The sequence below is a fragment of the Canis lupus genome, chromosome X (assembly GCF_003254725.2).
Source record: "Canis lupus dingo isolate Sandy chromosome X, ASM325472v2, whole genome shotgun sequence".
Lineage (NCBI taxonomy): Eukaryota > Metazoa > Chordata > Mammalia > Carnivora > Canidae > Canis > Canis lupus.
Window position 1 is genome coordinate 90,156,190 of NC_064281.1, and position 20,444 is coordinate 90,176,633.

The window sequence follows — 20,444 nt, forward strand, 5'->3', positions numbered from 1 at the left end:
ATAAGTCACAAGGATGAAGGGCACAGCATAGGGAATATAGTCAATGATATTGTAATGGCCTTGTATGGTGACAGATGGGAGCTACACTTGTGGTGATTGTAACGTAGCTTACAGAGCTGTTGAATCTCTATGTTGTACACCTGAAGCTAATGTAACATTGTGTCAAGCTATACTGCTATAAAGAAAAACAAAACCAAAATGATGTTAAGAGATTGTTTTATGATGTTTAAATGATAGTAGTAGTAGTGACAGTAGAAAAAATTTACATTTATTAAGCTATCTTTTACAGTGCTAGATACTTTATATGACTGATTTCATTTAAGCCTCATTGACAATGCTCTAAGGTAGACACTATTTTCCCTATTGTAGAGACGAGGAAACTGAGGCTGAGATAAATTACAGTCTGTAACTTGCCAAAAGATTTCACAATTAGAACCAAGATTTAAAACAATCTGACTACAAAAACCCATGTACTTAATAAATAATCTATTTCATCACCTTCTATTACATTCTACTTTGCTATGAAATATTCTATTCTTTTAAATTAGTCAAATTAATTCCAAATGAGAGTTACTATAAATTGCAAATAATAAAACCTAGAGGTTGTTACATGTCATGATTTATGGTTGTATAGCATCTGATTTAAGTTCAACGAGTTGGGTTTATTTCATTAATATGATTTAGTGTTATATCCCAAATGACTCAAAGAGATTTGCTGTAATAAATCCAAGTATAAGGGAGAATGTCACACAAAGCAATTAGAAATGCAATACAAACTTTGTTTGGTGAAAATTTAAATTGGGGACAAGAGAAAAAGTTATTATGATTAAGGTCATGTCAAAAAGCAATTATAAGGAGAATATTTGTGCCAAGAGTCAGTAATTCGGCAAAATGCTTGCTATGAGATGAGACATGTAACCAGTTTAAAAGCTTAGCTCCACAATTTGCAAGTTACCAAAAAAAACTTCAATTTTTTGTCAAGAAATACAAGATTGAGTAAAATATATTTTAAGAATTTTCATAATAATAAGAGCTATCATTTACTGAAAAATTTTTATGGTCTAAGCACTGTACTAAATGATTCATGATGCTATATTTTCTTTAACCGTCATGTTAATCTCATGAAGTTTGACTTACTGTCCCTAGTTTAGAAGTGAAGGAATGGAGTCAAACAATAATATAAGCATGTGAAGCATCCACTTTTTAACAATCTGACTTTTCAAAAGATTATAAAAATTGAATGGAAATATGAAGTCATTTCCATCCAAATTTCATCAAGTGCAGACAATTCTAGCAAGTTCCTCATCCCCATGCCTTTAATTTACAAGGCCCATTCCTGTGCTAGAGATACCTACCACTACATAAAAAAAGGCTGCCAACACTCTGTTGCTCACCTCTCACTGCTACTACTCATCCTGATCCACCTTGTACTCTACTTTCCTACTCTGTCTGGATCATCCCAACCTGATCATGTTGTAAATCATTGATTTTCATTTACCTTGCAGACCAGATATTTCAATAGCTTTAGCCCTTTGCATCTATACTTGACCATGTTTTGAATTCTCTTTTGGGTTCATGCTGTGTTGGATTGATGTCGAGAACATTGTATTTCACATGAGACATTTTAGAGTGGCACCTCAATTTGAAAGTATTTCCTTATTTCTGGCTAAATTTTGCCTTACAACAGCATTTGCCTTTTGATTTTTACCAGTTATAAAATTGCTTTTAACAATAGAATGTGACTTTTCTTCCTACCTCTTACCTTTACTGTATTCAACATCCAAAGAGAAGTGATATAAGAGAAATATCAGCACTAAAAACTAGACCAACTTGTCCTGGTTTTCTTAGACTGTCCTGGTTTTGAAACTGTAAGTTCCTCTTTTAATGAACTTCCTCAGTCCTGTGAAAACTGAGATGGTTGTCCATCCTCTGGTACATTTTAAACCCTAATATTTCTGTGCCATACAATAGCTTTCAACATCCACCATTTCATGAGCAAAATCCAAGTAAATCTCACATACACGCATTCACACACATAATTCCTTAAATGTAAAAAGAGTGCTAAGGTCTTTACCAAGAGTTGTAAATGCCACACCCTAGGCATTACATGCTTCCCCTAGTACAAAAGTGTGGAATAGGCTGGAAAAAAATTAAGAGGACTTCACTGGAGATCTATTTAATTTATTATTATTAGGTAGGAAGGAACCTCATCTGGAAATTTGATTTTGGAATGACAGGATTTAAACTTGTGACACTGATTTAATCTATAGCCCTTGCTTGTTATTTGTTTGTTTTATCCCTAAAACTAATACTATACCTAGGCTGGGGTTCTTATATCTAAATCATCTATTCTAGTATTCCAAATTTTATGGTTTAACTGGTTACACAGTGACATTGCCCAACCTACCGCTCAATATCCTAAGATATGAAGGATATTTCAAAACTATGTTAACCTTGTAGAATAGAGACAGTTGCATGATTAACCCAGGGATACATTTTCCTTGGACCACAGGATACATTAAAACACACACACACACACACACACACACACACACACACACACACACCCTGATTCAGCTGCCCATCTGTTCAACCCAAGAGTGTTCAGAATAATTCAAGCGGAGGAGATGCTTCACAAATATGCATAGCACAACTAAAAAGCTACTCAATAAAAGAAAGCCAGATTCCTATTTTTTCTTTAAAAAAATCAGAAGATCTGGCCACACACCGGGCCTACATTGCTGTATAGCAGTGACTTAAAAAGTTTATATTGCATTAGAATCCCCTGAAGGGCTTGTGAGACCACAGATTACTGTCCTTCCACCACCAGATTTAGATTCAGTCCAGTGGCTCTGGGGGAAGAGCTTGAAAATTTGCATTTTGAACAAGTTTTTAGGTGATGCTTCCAGTCTCAGTACAACACTTTTCTCAAAGTTCTGACTCTACTCTAAGAGAACAATTGGCTGGCTGCCCCACCTCCAGCCTTACTTTGCATGCAGTCTGTAGTCTCCACTTCACCATAGTCTCCTTCTGGCTTGCTTCACTCACTTGAATTACCAGCTAGACCTGTAGAACCTTTGAGATTTTGATTACCTGATTTCCCAGATCTTCACACCCTATAGTGTAGATATTTATCTTATAAGCCCACACTCCAATATTTAAAAAGGATGCTGGTGACCACAGTATCCAGGGAAATGAGAAAAGGGAGTAGGTAGTTTGGACCTAAAGTCAAATTTCTCAGAGTCTTCTTTTTTTATTGCATCCCTTCATTAGCTGGAAGCTTGGATGGAATAAGATGCTATAGGCCAGTGGCTATGCGAGCCTGGCTAGACAATGAGAATCACCAGGAGAGCTGTTGATACAGCCAAACAAAGGAAACTGGAATCTTAGTGGTAAAATCCTGGGCAGGCTTCTTGGATGATTTTGATATGCATAATATGAAAACCCCTACTCTAAACCTCTGAACTTCCAACCAGTGACTATTCTCATTGATGAAATGAGTTCTATCTCAATGTTTCTGCTCATGTTTCCAAATATAAGTTAACAAACCTCTTCCCAGAGAAAGAATTCTCTAAACAGAGATGCTCCATTAACATGTAGAGCACAGAATAAAGGTACTCAATAAACTTTTGTTAAATGAATGCTGGAGAATAATCACCAACATTCTCAAGTTATGTAGTCTCTGGATTGTAAAACAGATACAGTCACTTAAACAAGATAGGTATGCTGGCTCTAAAGCTGTACTTAGGAGCTTTGCCTATTACACTGAGAGTCAAGACATGTCATCAATTTGCTTATGTTACATTTAAGCTTTTGCCACTTGGAAAGGGTCCAGGATAGCCTCAGCCTTTGTCTACATGCTGCCAAGCATCTGGATAAACAATAATAGCCTCAGTTAATCATTTGTGTGATAATAAGCCCTTCCATTTTGATAGTACTTCCAGGTTTTAAAAACACCACCTCAATTACAGTCTCATTTGAGTATCACAGCAATTGGGGATCACTGCAAATAGCTTAGTGGGTGAGACTCAGGCTTCAGAGTCAAACACATTTGGACTGAAATCCCCCTTCCTATGTTTACTAGTTGCCTGACTTTTGGCAAGCTACTTAGCCTCTCTGAGCCTTAATGGCTTTGACTTAACAGAAGAATAAGAACAGTAACTGTCTCATCAGACTATTGTGATGATTAAGTGATTATGCAGGTCAAGTACTGACTGAGCATAAAGCCTGAAAACTGCAAAAGCTCATAATTATTTGCTGTCATTATTATAATTATTATTACTAATATTAATTTTGATATTGTATGAGGGTTGTCCAGAGAAACGGAACCAAGATGTTATATAGAGAAAAATACATAAAAGGAGATCTATTCTAGGAATTGGCTCACGTGGTTATGAAGGCCAAGAAGTCTCACAGTCTACAGCTGGAGAATGAGGAGGCTGGAGAATGAGAAAGCTGATGGTCTAATGCATTCCAGTCCAGGGGCCTAAGAACCAGAAGCTCTGATGTCTCAAGGCAGGAGGAATGGAAGACTCAGCTCAAAAAAAAAAGAGAGTGGGAATTCACCCCCCCTTTTTTTTTTTGCCTTTTTGTTCTATTTCAGTCATCAACAGTTTGAATGATGTCCATCCACATTGGTGAGAGTGGATCTCTTTACTCAGCCTACCGATTCAAATGCTAATATCTTTCAGAAACACCCTCAAAGACACACTCAAATAATGTTTTAACAGCTATCTGGGCATCCCTTAGCTCATTTAAGTTGTCATATAAAATTAACTATCACAGATATTATCCATCTTCTAATCAAACGTTTACATGCTTAACTCTATTTTCCATCTTACTGTGTAAGCCAGCCACATTAAGTTGGCCGGAGGGGAGAGGGGAGATTTATTATGTTGCTCATCTAAAAAGCTAAAGAAGGGCATATGTACACAGCTTATGTTCCTAACATTGACAGCTCTAGGCTAAGGTCAAGAATCAGTCAAGAGATTGGTGGCAGCAATGGGATACAAGATGATTTTAGGCACCACAACAGACAGAACCATTGAAAAGTATATAGGCAGGGGGATCCCTGGGTGACTCAGTGGTTTGGCGCCTGCCTTTGGCCCAGGGAGTGATCCTGGAGTCCCGGGATTGAGTCCCACGTCAGGCTCCCGGCATGGAGCCTGCTTCGCCCTCCTCCTGTGTCTCTATCTCTCTCTCTCTCCTTCTCACTGTGTCTATCATAAATCAATAAATAGATAGATATTAAAAAAAAGAAAAGTATGTAGGCAGCCCTCTCCCTCTCTGGTACCCAACCTTTGTTTCTCCTACTGTGACAGATAGATGCTGAATACCTACTTTGCTAGGCAATCAAATTATCATTCCTATTTCACATAACTTATGTAAGATCATCCTGGTAGAAATGGGTAGTGGTAGTAATCAAACCCATATATATATAGGCCTCTAAAACTCAGGTTCTTTCTACCATATCATGTGGCCTATCCTTATACCTCAGCATGTCATCCACCATACTTCAAGTGGAGTCAGGTATTTTGGCTCCCAGTGGGCTTACACTTCCTACCTGTTCTCTATGTGTAGGAGGATCACTATGGCACACTCACTCATAAGCTCATGAGATAATAAATAAACAGTAAGTTGACATGAACTTCAGAAATGTTGTGACATTCACATACCCACAGTTGGTGTGGTTGTATGGTCAGCTTTAACATGTTTCCAATCTTGGAGCACCTGGGTAGCTCAGTCACTTAAGGGTCTGACTCTTGATTTGGGCTCTGGTCATGATCTCAGGCTCATGGGATCGAGCCCTGCATGGGGCTCCATGCAGACTTTACTTGTCCTTCTCCCTCTGATCCTCCCTTTGATAGCTCTCTCTTTTTCTAATAGATAAATAAAATATTTAAAAAATATGTTTCCAACTTTTTGCTGAAAGGGCTAGGGAGGAATATTACAGTTGGGTTGGGGAGGTGTTCTGTGAATGAGAGAGTAAGCTATCTCTCTCCATACATCTTTCAGAGGAGCTGGAAGGGAACCTTAAAGACCTAATACAGCCTCCTATTTTTACAGGTGGTAAGATTGTTATAGTAATTACAGATAATGTCTCATTCATTTATTCATTCTTCCTGCTTCCCCTCTGAATCCATAGGAAAACCAGAAATGCTATCTATGGATGAACTTCCTCTCTTAGGTGGCCTAATCTCAGACACTGAGTAGGCTTAGAAGTCAGGTTTCTAAGTAGTAGGCATCTATATCAGGTGGTTTCTCCTAAAGCAAGCATCTGCCAAAGTTGTACAGATGTGCTTAAATGAGTAAATTAGTAAGGCTGCCATTACAGAGCAAAATGTTCCCCCCCAGATCAGGAAATAAAATCCTAAATACTGTAAGAAGTGTTTATCAGAAAGGAGGCTTGGACTAAGATTTCAAATGGTGAATGGAGGAGGTTCTACCTCTGGGGTAAGCTGCCACTGGCACAGGCAGAGCATATGAGGTAAAGTGTTGACCCCACTGTATTCCTCGGTAAGTCTCAGTCTATTCCAGTGATGCTACAGTGCAGAATCTATAATGATCTAGATAGCTTGATTAGTACAAGTAAACATGTCTACAGACTTGTATGATACTTTCGTTCTCCTTAAACAAAACAAACATAGCACATTTGGGATAAACTAGAGTTAATAAGGCATTAAACTACAGAATGTACTAGAAAGAGTTCAAAATGGAAAGCACCTCATGCAATGGATGTATTTAATTTCAAATTCAGCTGGTAACTCGCAAAAAAAGAAAGAAATCAACAATTCATCAACTTCCGACACAGCTTTTCTTCAAATAGTACTGCTGGGCAGAGTCATCATTTAAGCTGATCCTTTTAAATTTTTTTTTCCCCTAGAGGGATTTTTAAATGAATGGGACTCTGGTATGTGTTCTAAAGCTCCATCTAACATCATAAAATAGTTATCTTACTTTGTTAAATTTGCCTCAGAGTGTACCTACAATGTGCTATTTGTCTGGCCAAAGATTGCCCATACAGTTGTATGATTCCCTTTTCTCATCGCTAAATATTCCTCAAAGCTCCTGTCTATAGGAATTACACAAGGAAAATTTTCAACATACCTTGGTCTTCTCCCTTAGAGCTTTCTGGAAACCTCCTACTTGAATCCATCCTCCTTTCCTGTAATGTCATTCAAAACATGTACAAAATTTCAGTCATCTGCTCAGGAAAATTCTTTGTCTTTTCAAAATATCAATTGCCACCCACTCTTTTTTAAAAAATCTTTCATTTATTTATTCATGAGGGACACAGAGAGAGAGGCAGAGACATAGGCAGAGGGAAAAGCAGGCTCCCTGTGGGGAGTCTGACGCGGGACTTGATCCCAGGACCCTGGAATCATAACCTGAGCCAAAGGCAGACGTGCAACCACTGAGCCACCCAGGTGCCCCAATTGCCACCCACTCTTGATGCAGTTTGAACAATCAACCAATTTTCATTTGCTAATTTACTTTATTTTCCCAATCTTTAGCTTCTTTTTCACTTCCATTTTCAAGCTTAATGGGATAAATAGCAAATTTAGTAGGCCATTTCAAATGATTTATTCATAAGTTTTCAAAATCTGAGCAAACTGTTTTTACACAACTCTTCCAAAAAGTTAAAAATAAAATGTCTACTTATGCCAAAATAAACATAGAAACAAAGCTGCTTTTTGAATGCAGAAAGGGCTACTTTTAGAAACATATAGGAACCTTTTCAAAATGCAAGTTGTAATTTTCTAGTCCAGTATAGGAAGAAGACATTCACAATAGCCAGGAGGCACATTAGATAGAAGCTGAATGATGGACTCCATCTCTCACTCCCCTGTCCTCTCCAAGTCAAAAGCAAGTCCTACCGATTTTGTGTCTTAAGTAATTCTCCGATTTGAATACTTCTGCACGTCTGTTGCTACCTAGTCCAAGTTACCATTACCTCCTGTCTAGATTCCTACAAAAGCTTTGTGACTGGCTTTTGGCTTTCATTCTTTGATCTTGTGGTACATTGAGTAATGCCCCCTCTACCTAACACTGTACACCTGTGAAGGAGTCCACATCCTCATTTGTGTGCACCTATTACCTTACATGGTAACAGGGATTCTACAGATGGGATTAAGCATGTTGAAATGAGATTATCCTGAACTACACAGTTGTTCCAATGTAATCTCAAGGGTCCTTTTCAGAAAAAGGGAGGTAGAGTCAGAGATAGAAAAGGGAATGAATCGAGTAAATGTCAGAGGAGAGGATGTTATCTTGCTCATTTTGAAAATGGTGGAAGGAGCCATAAGGTAAGGAATGTACACAGCCTCTGGAAGTTGAAAAAGTTAAAATGAATTCTTTCCTAAAGCTTCCACAAGGAAGACTTCTGCCTTGATTTTTAGCATAGTAAATGGATTTTGGACTTCTGACTTCCAGGACTGTAAGATTGGTAAATCTATGTGTTTTTTTTTTCTTTTTAACTTCCAAGTTTGTGTTGATTTGTTACATCAGCAAGAGGAATTTTTTAAAAAGATTTTATTTATTTATGAGAGATACATAGAGGCAGAGACACAGGCAGAGGGAGAAGCAGGCTCCCAGGTCCCCAGGATCACAACCTGAGCAGAAGGCAGATGCTATACCACTGAGCCTGTCAGCCACTGAGCCACCCAGGTGTCCCAAGAGGAATCTAAAATAGCCCCCTACAATAGATTCCTCACATAGCAGAAGGATCTTCTTAAAAAACAAAATCCTTCAATGGCTGCCCTAAGCATTTAAAAAGAATCTAAAATAGTAACATATCCTCGAAGGCTCTGTTTTATGTGTGCAGTCCCTCCTAAATCCCTATGTTGAAACCCTGGCCCCCAATATCTCAGAATATGAGCTTATTTGGATGTAGGGTCTTCATACAGTCAATCAAGTTAAAGTGAGGTCATTAGGGCGAGCACCAATCTAATATGATGGCTGTGCTCATAAAGAGGGGAAATTTAAACAAAGAGATACGCAGAACACAATGTGAAGACAGAGGGAAAGGATGGTAAGATAGAAATCAAGTAGAAAGGCCTGGAAAAGTTCCTTTCCTTGCAGCCCTCAGAAGGATCCAACTCTACCAACAATTTAACTTTAGACTTTTAGCCTCCAGAATTTTGGGACAGTAAATCTCTGTTGTTTAAGCCATACTAGTTTCTGGTACTTTCCTACAGTAGCCCTAGCAACTAATACAGCCTGCAGGACCTGACCTACCTTTCCAGGTTTATCTGGAGCTAGTCTCTCCTCTTCTCTTTGCCCTTCAGCCAGAGAGCCTATCTCTTCCACGCCTTTGCATACACTGCGGTGCATTTCTCCCACTACCTCTCTTAATCTGGTCCACACCTATTCATCCTTCAGATGTCAGCTTAAATATCTGTCTTAAGGGCACTTTCCCTGATCAACAATCTAAAGGTGCCACCAGTCTGCATTATGCATTCATATCACTTGGACCTTTACTGTGACACTACATATAAAACGTTTTAATTACAAATATATTTGAGAGGTTATTCTGCTAATGTCTGCACCTATATTATTACTTATTGTATACCAGGCACCTAGCACATTGTCTAGGATGTAACAGATACTGAGTAAATATTTGTGGAATGGGGATCCCTGGATGGCGCAGCGGTTTGGCGCCTGCCTTTGGCCCGGGGCGCGATCCTGGAGACCCGGGATCGAGTCCCATGTCGGGCTCCCGGTGCATGGAGCCTGCTTCTCCCTCTGCCTGTGTCTCTCTGCCTCTCTCTCTGTGACTATCATAAATAAATAAATACCTTTAAAAATTTTGAAAAAAAAATATTTGTGGAATGAATAGATAAATTCATGGTCTGAGACAAAGGATCTCTGATAAACCTGCTTCAAATTCACATACTCTTATCTAGGCCTCACACTTCAAGAACAGAACTCTGATTGGCCATCACCTTAGAGTCTTGGTGAAAGACTCCAAAAACAGGGTTGCCCCTGTCTGGACCTTTACTTTGTATATTGAGGACCCAGACACCCAGATAAAAGGACAACACCACAGACAGCTGAACAGAAAGAGCAAGGTTTAGGAGCACCTGTTGGGGACCTGGTAGGGGCTCTACCAGTCGGCAGAGCATACGGTTCTTGATGTCCAGGTCCTGAGCTCAAGCCCCACATTGGGTGTAGAGTTTACTTAAAAAAAAGGCCATGTTTCAACCACAGGTAAACTACTACTGTACTGTGTCCTGAGGATGGTAACATTTCTTTTTTTAAAATTTAATTTTATAAATAATATATATTTATATATTATATATTAAAATACAATAATATATAATATATATAAATTTGTATATAAATATATATGTAATCTCTATGCCCAACGTGGGACTCAAATTCTTAACCCTGAGATCAAGAGTTGCATGCTCTTCTGACTGAGCCAGCCAGGTGCTCCAGGATGGTAACATTTCCGATATGCACAAGCAAGGAAAAATCTCATGAAAGAAATAAAACAATCAAAAGCAACAATAAAAAAGGAAGTTTTTTTTAAAAAAAGTTTTTAAAAAAGTTTAAGGAAAGCAAGTTATAAGGAAATTTTATTTTATTGAAGTTGGAGGATTTCATCTGTGTCCAATGTTGTCCTTGTTAAGGAGATACTATAACAGAGTCATTGTGATAATTGCTTCCAACCTCAATTCTACTCAGTATGTGTAGACATTGCCACTGCAGTCAGAAATGGAGCCAAAAGTCACAGAACTAGATCGGATACTTCAGCCTTAATATATACAAATCTTTGCTTCATAAAACTGCCATTTCCTTTTTTAGCTGTTAATGACCTTCATTTTCATATAGTTTCCTAATACTTGGTAAAAAATCTCCCTTCAGAATATAAGGGAGCAAGGAACACAAGTATCAATTTGCCAAGACTCCTTTTTCAAATTGCTCTTGTGTGACAAGCTTATGAGTCACGATGTTTATGCTGTAAATTCATTATAGATCCTCATATCGTGGTCCATCATCATTTTAGTTCGGGCATGCTTTCAAGACTTTTCAATAGCATGAGCAATTTGTTGTTTTTCTTTCTGGTTGCTTTAATATCCTACTCTTTAGCATGGGATGTACATTATGGAAAATTTGAAAATACCATGAATTTATCTATTCATTCCACAAATATTTACTCAGTTGAACCCCAGTTAAAGTTGTCTACTGCAATACTAATTCTGAGCTAGCCATCAAGACTGAAGGCTTCAGTCTAATCTGAAATTCAGGCTTTGAAGTTTCTACATCTCTCTGAGATGTGAAATGGTGTTAACATATCATCATTGATTCAAATGTTTTCACAGTTGAATTTGTCATTTCAGTCATCTTTCCAATCAAGCCATCTGGTCCTTTTGGCCATTAAGAAGACCAAATCAAATTAACCATTCAATCTCTTGGCAATCGACCCATAAAATGATCAATATAATCAATTTTGTCAGGCTAGCCTCAATCTGCAGAGGAAAGCTGCTAAAACACCACACCTTCCAGGGAATGCAGATTGCTTTGCTTTCCCTGTCAGCAAGTACAGAATGATATTTTAGGGCTTCTATGGTAAAGGCATCTTTAATAAATAATGACAGCTCAGTACTTATATTGGTTGAGTTTCAGGATTTTAAATATTAAAGTTCACAAAACACCTATGCAAATGTTAAATGAGTTTTTAAAAAATATATATAGTGATTGGTTTCCTTTGGTCATCCATAAAATTCAGTGTGCATTCCTTTATGTGACCAGAATGTTAAAAATGAAATAGCCAAGAAATGAATGAGATAGGAATCGCACTGAATTACATAAAGGCAGTTATTAAACTACTGAACCCCAAAGAAAAACAAAACGCTTTGTTAAAAATAATTGTTTGAGCATATTCATATTTCAGGGCATTGAGAAACAAATTTTGAAAAAGGATGGATATTGTTAAAGGTACAAATAAATCATAAAATGCTGACTGAATCATTCCTAAGAATTAAATTCAACTGTTTTTTTTCAAGCTAGAAACCATAATTCTTTGTAACTTTTGCTAGAACTCAGTTTCAGTAAACAACATTTGTAATATTTGCAAATGAGTTAAGGAGGCTATAGTCATGATATTTCCATCCTATGATTTTATATATTAGGAGCTGTATAAGGTCTTAATGTTTGTTACTCCTTGTGGGGGAATTAGGTTTGCTACATTATTTCCATATAAATTTAGAGTACTCTATTTTACATCTTAAAATTGGGTCATTGCAGCCAGAAAATTCATACCAAATTGCAGTTCCTGGACACACAGGCAGAGTTGTCAAAATATTCTCATCAGCTGAGTAAATTTTTGCTCAGAGCAAAAACAGCAGACTGGAAAACAAATACCCTGTAAGCTATCAATTAGCCCACACATGAGAATAAACTCATATCCAAGAGTAATTATATTTGTGACATAAAACACATATGTGCAAGTGTGCACATGCAGGCATATGGAGCTACACACTTGATGGCATTCCTTTGAAATCAATTTTTAGAAAAAGTCTCCTTGGCAGAAATCTTTGCTCCTTGATTAGAAAATAGAAGGTATTATTATCACTTGAATTATAGGAACAAATTCCAGTGTGTCAAATGCCAACATAGCAAGAGAATCAAGAGTTACATGTTAACCTTTGACAATGGAACCCATAAAGAAGTATAAGGCTGAAGAAAACAGTAAGAACCCAACATCCTCATTCATCTCAAGGGGTTGAGATGCCAGGCTGAAATCAGAAATCAGAAAGGAAGAGCCTCATACTGGGTTCTCCAGGAGGAGGGCTGTTCCTGGAAAAGATTCTGGGAGACAGTTTCACCAGGCACATGCAAAAGAAACTCTTGAATAAACATGATTATAGAGAAGAAGATCAATTAACAGTTACTGAGATAAAAAAGCAATGAGGTCCTAGATTAGAGTGGATTATAGTGATGGCTATGGCTAAATGGCTTAGTGATGAAGATTCTACATGACTGAGTGAAAAATTGGGCTAAAGTAATGTGTTTACCCCCTCCCCATGATTAAGCTAGCTACTTGTGTTCTTTATCTTTTACAGAAACCTGCTCTATTAATTATTTGTTTTCTCTTGTATCTTCAATCACTACTTCGTTTTTGGGTCTTTCCTCTCTGCCTAAAATCAGCCACAAATCTATATGGCTTCAAAATAATGAAAAAGAAGAAAACAAAACAAAAATCTTCCTTCAGCCCTGAATCCTCTCATCTGTCAAATTATCTCTCTCCTTCTCTCTGCAAGTAAACTCCTTGGCAAAGTAGTCTATTTGTTTTTCCTCCCTTTAGCTCATTTCAACGGTTTAATGACTATTTCATAAGCACCTACTAAGTACCAACTGATATACAAGTGGCTGAGAACACAAAGACAAATAAATACATGATCTTAACCTTAAAGGATTATGCAGCTAGTAGGGGGAAAATTTGTATAAAAAGTGTTCCACTATCAGAACTCAGGTGATACAAACTCAGAAATCAAACAGATTAAGACACATTTTTTTTTTGCATTAGGACAGATATCCCTGGGCAGCCCTGGTGGCTCAGCAGTTTAGTGGCACCTTCAGCCCAGGGCATGATCCTGGAGACCTGGGATCAAGTCCCACATCGGGTTCCCTGCTTGGAACCTACTTCTCCCTCTGCCTGTGTCTTTGCCTCTCTCTCTCTCTCTCTCATGAATAAATAAATAAATAAATAAAATCTTAAAAAAAGGACAGATATCCTTTATTATTTGACTCTTACTACTCTCTTACTACTACTCACTACTCAAAACATCAGAACCAAATATATCCAGATCCTGTGATGTTCTTTCTGACCTGAACCACCACAATCCAAACTTGGAAACCAACAGACTTGGACAGTGAGAGATATCTGGTTTTATAAAAATACGTGAGATTTTAAATATCATAAATAGGTACAAAATAAGTGACATAACTTCTGCTGCAAAAACCGAGACTAATTTCATGTTTGGCAAACCTAGTACTGAAGATACTAAAACTGTGGGTCACTCTATAATTCTTTATCCTCTCCTTCACTGCCCTTCATGACAAAAATCTATTCTCTGCATTTCTCCCTGCATGTCTTACTTTCTTAGCATCCTTTAGTGTGTTCCCTTCAAGCCATAGAGGTATAGCCTATGTCCATGCTAGGCAAAGTGAGGTCCATGACCAACAACATCAACATTATCTCAGAGCTTATCAGAAATGCATAACCTCAGTCCCTACCCACACTGATAATCAAAATCTGCAACTTAAGAAAATACCTACATGACTCATAGATACCTTAAATCTCAATAAATGCAGGAAAAGCACACGGCAAAGTCCAACATCCATTCCTGATAAAATTCTTAGCAAAGTAAGATTATAGAGGAACTTCCCCAACCTGAGGAAACTATAGCTTTCATATTTAATGGTAAGAGTGACTTAAAGAGTGATTTAAAGGTAAGCCTTCAGTGACCAGGAATACAGCAAGCAGATTCACTCTTACCAATCCTATTCAAGATATTTCCTGGAGGTACTAGTCACTGCAAAAGACAAAAACAGGGATCCCTGGGTGGCACAGTGGTTTGGCGCCTGCCTTTGGCCCAGGGCGCGATCCTGGAGACCCGGGATCGAATCCCACGTCGGGCTCTCGGTGCATGGAGCCTGCTTCTCCCTCTGCCCGTGTCTCTGCCTCTCTTTCTCTCTCTCTGTGTGACTATCATAAATAAATTTAAAAAAAAATTAAAAAAAATTTTTAAAAAAAGACAAAAACAAAAAACAGGGGCACCTGAGTGGCTCAGTGGTAGAGCATCTGCCTTTGGCTCAGATTGTGATTCAGAGGTCCTGGGATTGAGTCACGTATTGGGCTCCCTGCAGGGAACCTGCTTCTCCCTCTGCCTCTCATGAATAAATAAAGTCTTAAAAAAACAACAACAACAAAAACAACAAAAGCAACAACAACTTAAAACAAAACTAAAAGCACTCAATCAAACGTAAGAAATAAAACTATATCTGCAGATGATGTGATTATCTATATAGAAATCCTTAAGGAAAATACAAAAGAGCTAATAAAGCAAGTAAGTGAATTTAGCAAGGTCTTGGGATACAAGGATAACATGTAAAAATAAACTATACTTCTCTATATTAGCAATGAACTGGAAATTGAAATGTAATGTGCCATTTATAGTAGCATCAAAAAACAAAATACTAGTCTAAATTAATCCAGGAAAATATGTGTAAGATATGTATGTGGGAAAAAAATCCCTGCAAAACATTGTTGGAAAATGTCAAAGAAGACCTAAATAAATGGAGAGACATAGAACATTGATGGATTTGAAAACTCAATACTGTTTGAAGGTCAAATCTCTCCAAACTGATCTACAAGTTCAATGCAGTTACAATCAAAATCTATGAAGGAATCTTTTTGTACAAGTAGACAAGTTGGCTTCAAAAATATTCATACAGGATGGGGAAGGAACTAGTGTAATCCAAACAATTTTGAAAAAGAACAAATTTGAAATGAGCCTACTTGATTTTAAAGTTTACTATAGAGCTGCAGTAATCATAGAGTATGGTATTGGCAAAAGGATAGATATATGGATTGTTGGGACAGAGTCGAGTCCAGAAATAGACCCACACAAATATAACCATTTGATTATGACAAAGAATAAAGATAACAGTGTGTCCATAATTGGATATCCACATGCAAAAGATGAACTTGATCCATCCGTTACACACAAAAATTAACAAAAACTAGATCATAGACCTAAATGTTAAGCCTAAAACCATAAAAGACCTAGATGGAAATATGGAACAAAATCTTTGTAACCCTGGTTTAGGCATAGATTTCTTACATAACATGACAAACTGTGATCCATAAACAAATTAGAATTCCAAAAACCACTATTAAGATAACAAAAAGAGGGGTGCCTGGATAGCACAGACAGTTAAGTGTCTGGCTCTTGGTTTGATCTCAGGGTCATGGGATCAAGCCCTGCTTCGGGCTCTGCACTCAGCATAGACTCTACTTAAGTTTCTCTCTCTTTCTCTCTCTCTCTCTCCCTTTGCCCCTGCTGTCCATTCTCTCCTCAAAAAAATTAATAAATCTTTGTAGAAAGAGAGAGAGAGAGAGAAAGAGAGAGAGAAACCCTAGGACTCAGAAAAAAACATGTGAATAACTTATCTCCATAAATCAGTTTTATCTAGCACATATAAAATATATGTTACCATATGATCCAGTAATTCCAGTTCTAGGTATATATCCAAAAGAACTGAAAACATGTGTATTCAATAAACTTTACATAGAAGTTGATAGCAGCATTATTCATAAAAACCAAGAGATGGAAACAACCCAAATGCCCATCAACTGATGAATGAATCAGCAAATGTGGTACATCCATACAATGGAATAGTATTTGGCCATAAAAGGAATGAGGGACATGCTACAAAATCAACATTCCTTGAATAAATATATGCTGAGTGAACGAAGCCAGATACAAAAGGCGATATATTATATGATTCAATTTATACAAACTATCCAGAGTATATGAATCCATTAGTAGTTGCCAGAGCCTGGGGTAGAGGAAATGAAGAGTGACTGTTAATGACTATGGGGTTTCTCTTTGGGGTGACAAAATTAGATAGTGGTGATGGTTGCATAATTTTATGAATGTACTAAACCCAGCCATTTGTTAACTTGAAGATGGTGAATTTTATGGGATGTGAATTATATCTCAATTAAAAATATATAAATAGAAAAATTCCTCAATAATAACAAATTAGTTAAAAATATTTTAATAGAAATGTCATGAAAGCTATACAAGTGGCAAATAAAGATATGAAAAGATCTTCATATTTAACCATAGGAAATTCAAATTAAAACCACATTTAGATAACACTATGCACTATTTAGAATACTATAATAACAAAAAGAGAACCAATATTAGCAAATAGCAGCAGGGAGGCAAAGCAGCCAGAACTTTCATACGTTTATGTTAGGTATAACTACTTTGGAAAACACTTTGGTAGTGTCTTTTTTTTTTTTGTATGTTTTTTTATTGGAGTTCGATTTGCCAACATATAATACAGTGCTCATCCCGTCAAGTGCCCCCCTCAGTGACCGTCACCCAGCCACCCCATCCCCCTGCCCATCTCCCCTTCCACTACCTCTTGTTCGTTTCCCAGAGTTAGGAGTCTCTCATGTCAATCAGTATATGCTTTCACTCATATGGGGAATATAAAAAATAGTCAAAGAGATTATAGGGGAAAGGAGAGAAAATGAGTGAGAAAAATCAGAGAGGGTGACAAAATTTGGTAGTGTCTTATAAACCTAAACATAAAGCTCACCATACACCCCAGCAATCCCATTCCTAGATATTTACTAAAGTGAAATAAAAAATTGTGTTGTCATGAAAAACTTGTATACCCTGAAGTGGAAACAACGCAAATTTCTTGAACTAGTAGGTGGATATATGAACTGTGATACATCCATAAAATGGAGTGTTACATGGCAATAAAAAGCAATGAACTACTGATACAGTCAACAACATGGATGAATCGCAAATGCATTATAGCATGTAAAAGAAGCCAGTGTACAAGTGCTTTACAAAGTATGGTTTCTTTTTTATGATATTCTGGAAAAGGCAAAACCATAGACAGCTAACAAATGAGTGGTTGTTGGCTAGGGGTCTGGGGAAGGTTTGGTTCTGAAGGATCAGAGGGATTTATGCAGTAATTGAATTGTATGCTAAAGAGGGTGACTCTTTCTGTATGAAATGTATACCTTAAAAACAGGAGAAAACATGCAGCTTAAATATCACCTTCTATGTGAAACCTTTTCTCATTTTCTGTGCTAAAATTCTGTTTGTCCTTTTCTTTTTCTAAGATTTATTTATTTGAGAGAGTGAGCACATGCAAGTGGGTGAGGGGACAGAGGGAGGGGGAGAGAATCTCAAGTAGACTCCCAGCTAAGCAGAGAACCCCACATGGACTCTATGCTGTGACCCCGAGATCATGAGCTGGAGATCAAGAATCCAGTGCTTAACTGACTGAGCCACCCAGGCGCCCCTATTTGTCCTTTCCTTACAATTTCATTATAACACGTATCAACCTTTCTATTATTATAACTTATACAAGCATCTTATTTCACATTTGACTGTGACTGCTTTGGTGATGAGTTGTATCCTTCCAATATTTAGCACAGCTAGGCTTTGCATATGGTAGCTGCCCCAGAAGTATTTTTAAGTGACCAAGGGGGTGGAGACTTCAAATGTTTGTGAGCCTAGATGAATGAAGTAACGGTGGCACCACTGACAAGAAGAGAAAAGGAAGGCCAAGAGTAATGTCGACAGCGCACAAAATGGCATGATGGGCATGACCCCTTGAACATTCCATTCCACGCTACATGCCATAAACCCTTATGCGGGGGGAAAATCAGAGCCCAGAGTAAGCCTAGTATCACCATTGTCCAGACACGAATCCAGAGAATCAGAAAGGCAAGTAGGATAAGCAACTGAAATCCCAACAGAGAAGCCAGTGACCAGAGAACATTCCAAATTCCAAAGGCCACAGAACAAAATGTGTTTTTGCCAAGGAAGACAGGAACTAAAATAAGGCAGCATCCATGAATAGCTTGCCACAGAGAGAATAATGTGAAGTCTAAAGCACAAAACTTAATGACAACAGCAACTACATTTGCATAGCACTTTCTACTTTTCAAACTGCTTTCCCAGTCATTATCTTGTTTGGTCCTTGTAGGCTTTTAATTAGCAAAGTTATTTACATGTTATACATATTTATCATCTTTTTCCACCACCAAATAAAGCAGTAACATTTCCATAGACATTTATAATTCATTTCTTATTAGCTCAATACTCTCAAATTTTCCATAGTTTCCCTTCATATACATAGTTCAGTCCTCTTTTTAATCTAAACTACTTTGTTCTTTATGCCAATATTCTTCCAGCATCTCTTATTTATCTATAGTATATCTGATATTGCAGTATGTTTTTTCATATTTATGTTTATTAGAACATAATTTCAATATAACATTATACTAGTTTCAATTGTACATGATTCAATATTTCTGTACATCTCAGAATAATCACAAGTCCAGTTAGCATCCATCACTACAGTTATAATTTTTTTCTTGTAATGAGAACTTTTAAGATCTACTCTCTTAGCAACTTTCCAAAATACAATATAGTACTTACTATAGTCACTATGCATTACATCACATTCCCAGGACTTATTTTTCTATGCCTGCAAGTTTATATCTTTTTTAAAAAATTATAATGTATTTGAGAGAGAGAGAGCATGCAAGTAGGGGGAGGAGCAGAGGGAGAGGAATAAGCAGATTCTGCACTGAGTGAGGAGCCTGATGCAGGGCTTGATTTCACTACCCTGAGATCATGACCTGAGCTGAAATCAAGAATCAATAGCTTAAACAACTGAGCTACCCAGATACCCAAGAAGTGTATACCTTTTGATTACCTATACCCACTTCACCACCACCTCACAATACACTGAGTTTTTATTTCCCAAATTATGATTCTATAACTTTCCTCTTTTCTGCTTTTATTTAATAGAACCTGATGGAATTTTGGTGTATTCGCTAATATCATGAATAATCCAACTAACTCAGATTTTTAAGGGGATATCTCCAAAGAAGAAGAGCTAAGATATTTCTTTCTCCTCTTCATAATCTTCCCTTTATCAGGTATGGTGTCTCCTCTGAAACTCTGCATTAATTTTTAAGAAGTAGTTTATTATCTTCTGCAAAGCATTATGGTTTTGTCCTGGTACTTCTACTTCCTGCAACATCTTACAGATATTTCAGTTGTTCTATTTATTGAGTTCATCAGTTCTAGTTTCACAAGCTAAGGTTGATTTATTTTCTTATAGCCCTTTTGTTTCTCACTTGTCCTAAATCCTATCTTTAGTGTCTTCTGCAACACCACTTTTAGTTTTTGAAAATGTTTTCCCTTTTGAGCAGAGGGAAAGCTTCTCATGACTCATTTATGCTTTTGTCTTTCAAAGCTGTGCAGATACTACATGTAAGAAGTACTGATTCAGGCTACAACATGAGTAAACCTCAAAAACCTTTTTTTTAAGATTTATGTATTTATTCATGAGAGAGGCAGAGACACAGGCAGAGGGAGAAGCAGGCTCCCCACGGGGAGCCTGATGTGGGACTCGATCCCAGGACCCTGGGATCACAACCTGAGCCAAAGGCAGATGCTCAACCACTGAGCCACCCAGGCATCCCAAACCTCAAAAACCTTATGCTAAACAAAAGGAGCCATTCACAGAAGATCACTTGTTATAGGATCCCGTTTATATGAAATGTCCAAAATGACAAATCCGTAGAGACAAGAAGTAGATTAGTAGTTGCCTAGTGCTGGGAGATGGGAGAATTAGGAATTATTGCTAATGGATGTAGTATT

At 37.4% G+C, this 20,444-nt stretch overlaps 1 long non-coding RNA gene across 4 annotated transcripts in view; it reads right to left on the reverse strand.

Annotated features, from left to right (window-relative positions):
- The window catches only part of LOC112649535 (uncharacterized), a 158,909-nt gene that overhangs the window by 58,517 nt on the left and 79,948 nt on the right, over window positions 1-20,444 (reverse strand). For all 4 annotated transcript variants that reach the window (XR_004813073.1, XR_003129608.2, XR_004813072.2 and 1 more), the window contains one exon: window positions 7,108-7,165. This is a non-coding gene — a long non-coding RNA (uncharacterized LOC112649535). The remainder of the gene's footprint in view (window positions 1-7,107; window positions 7,166-20,444) is intronic.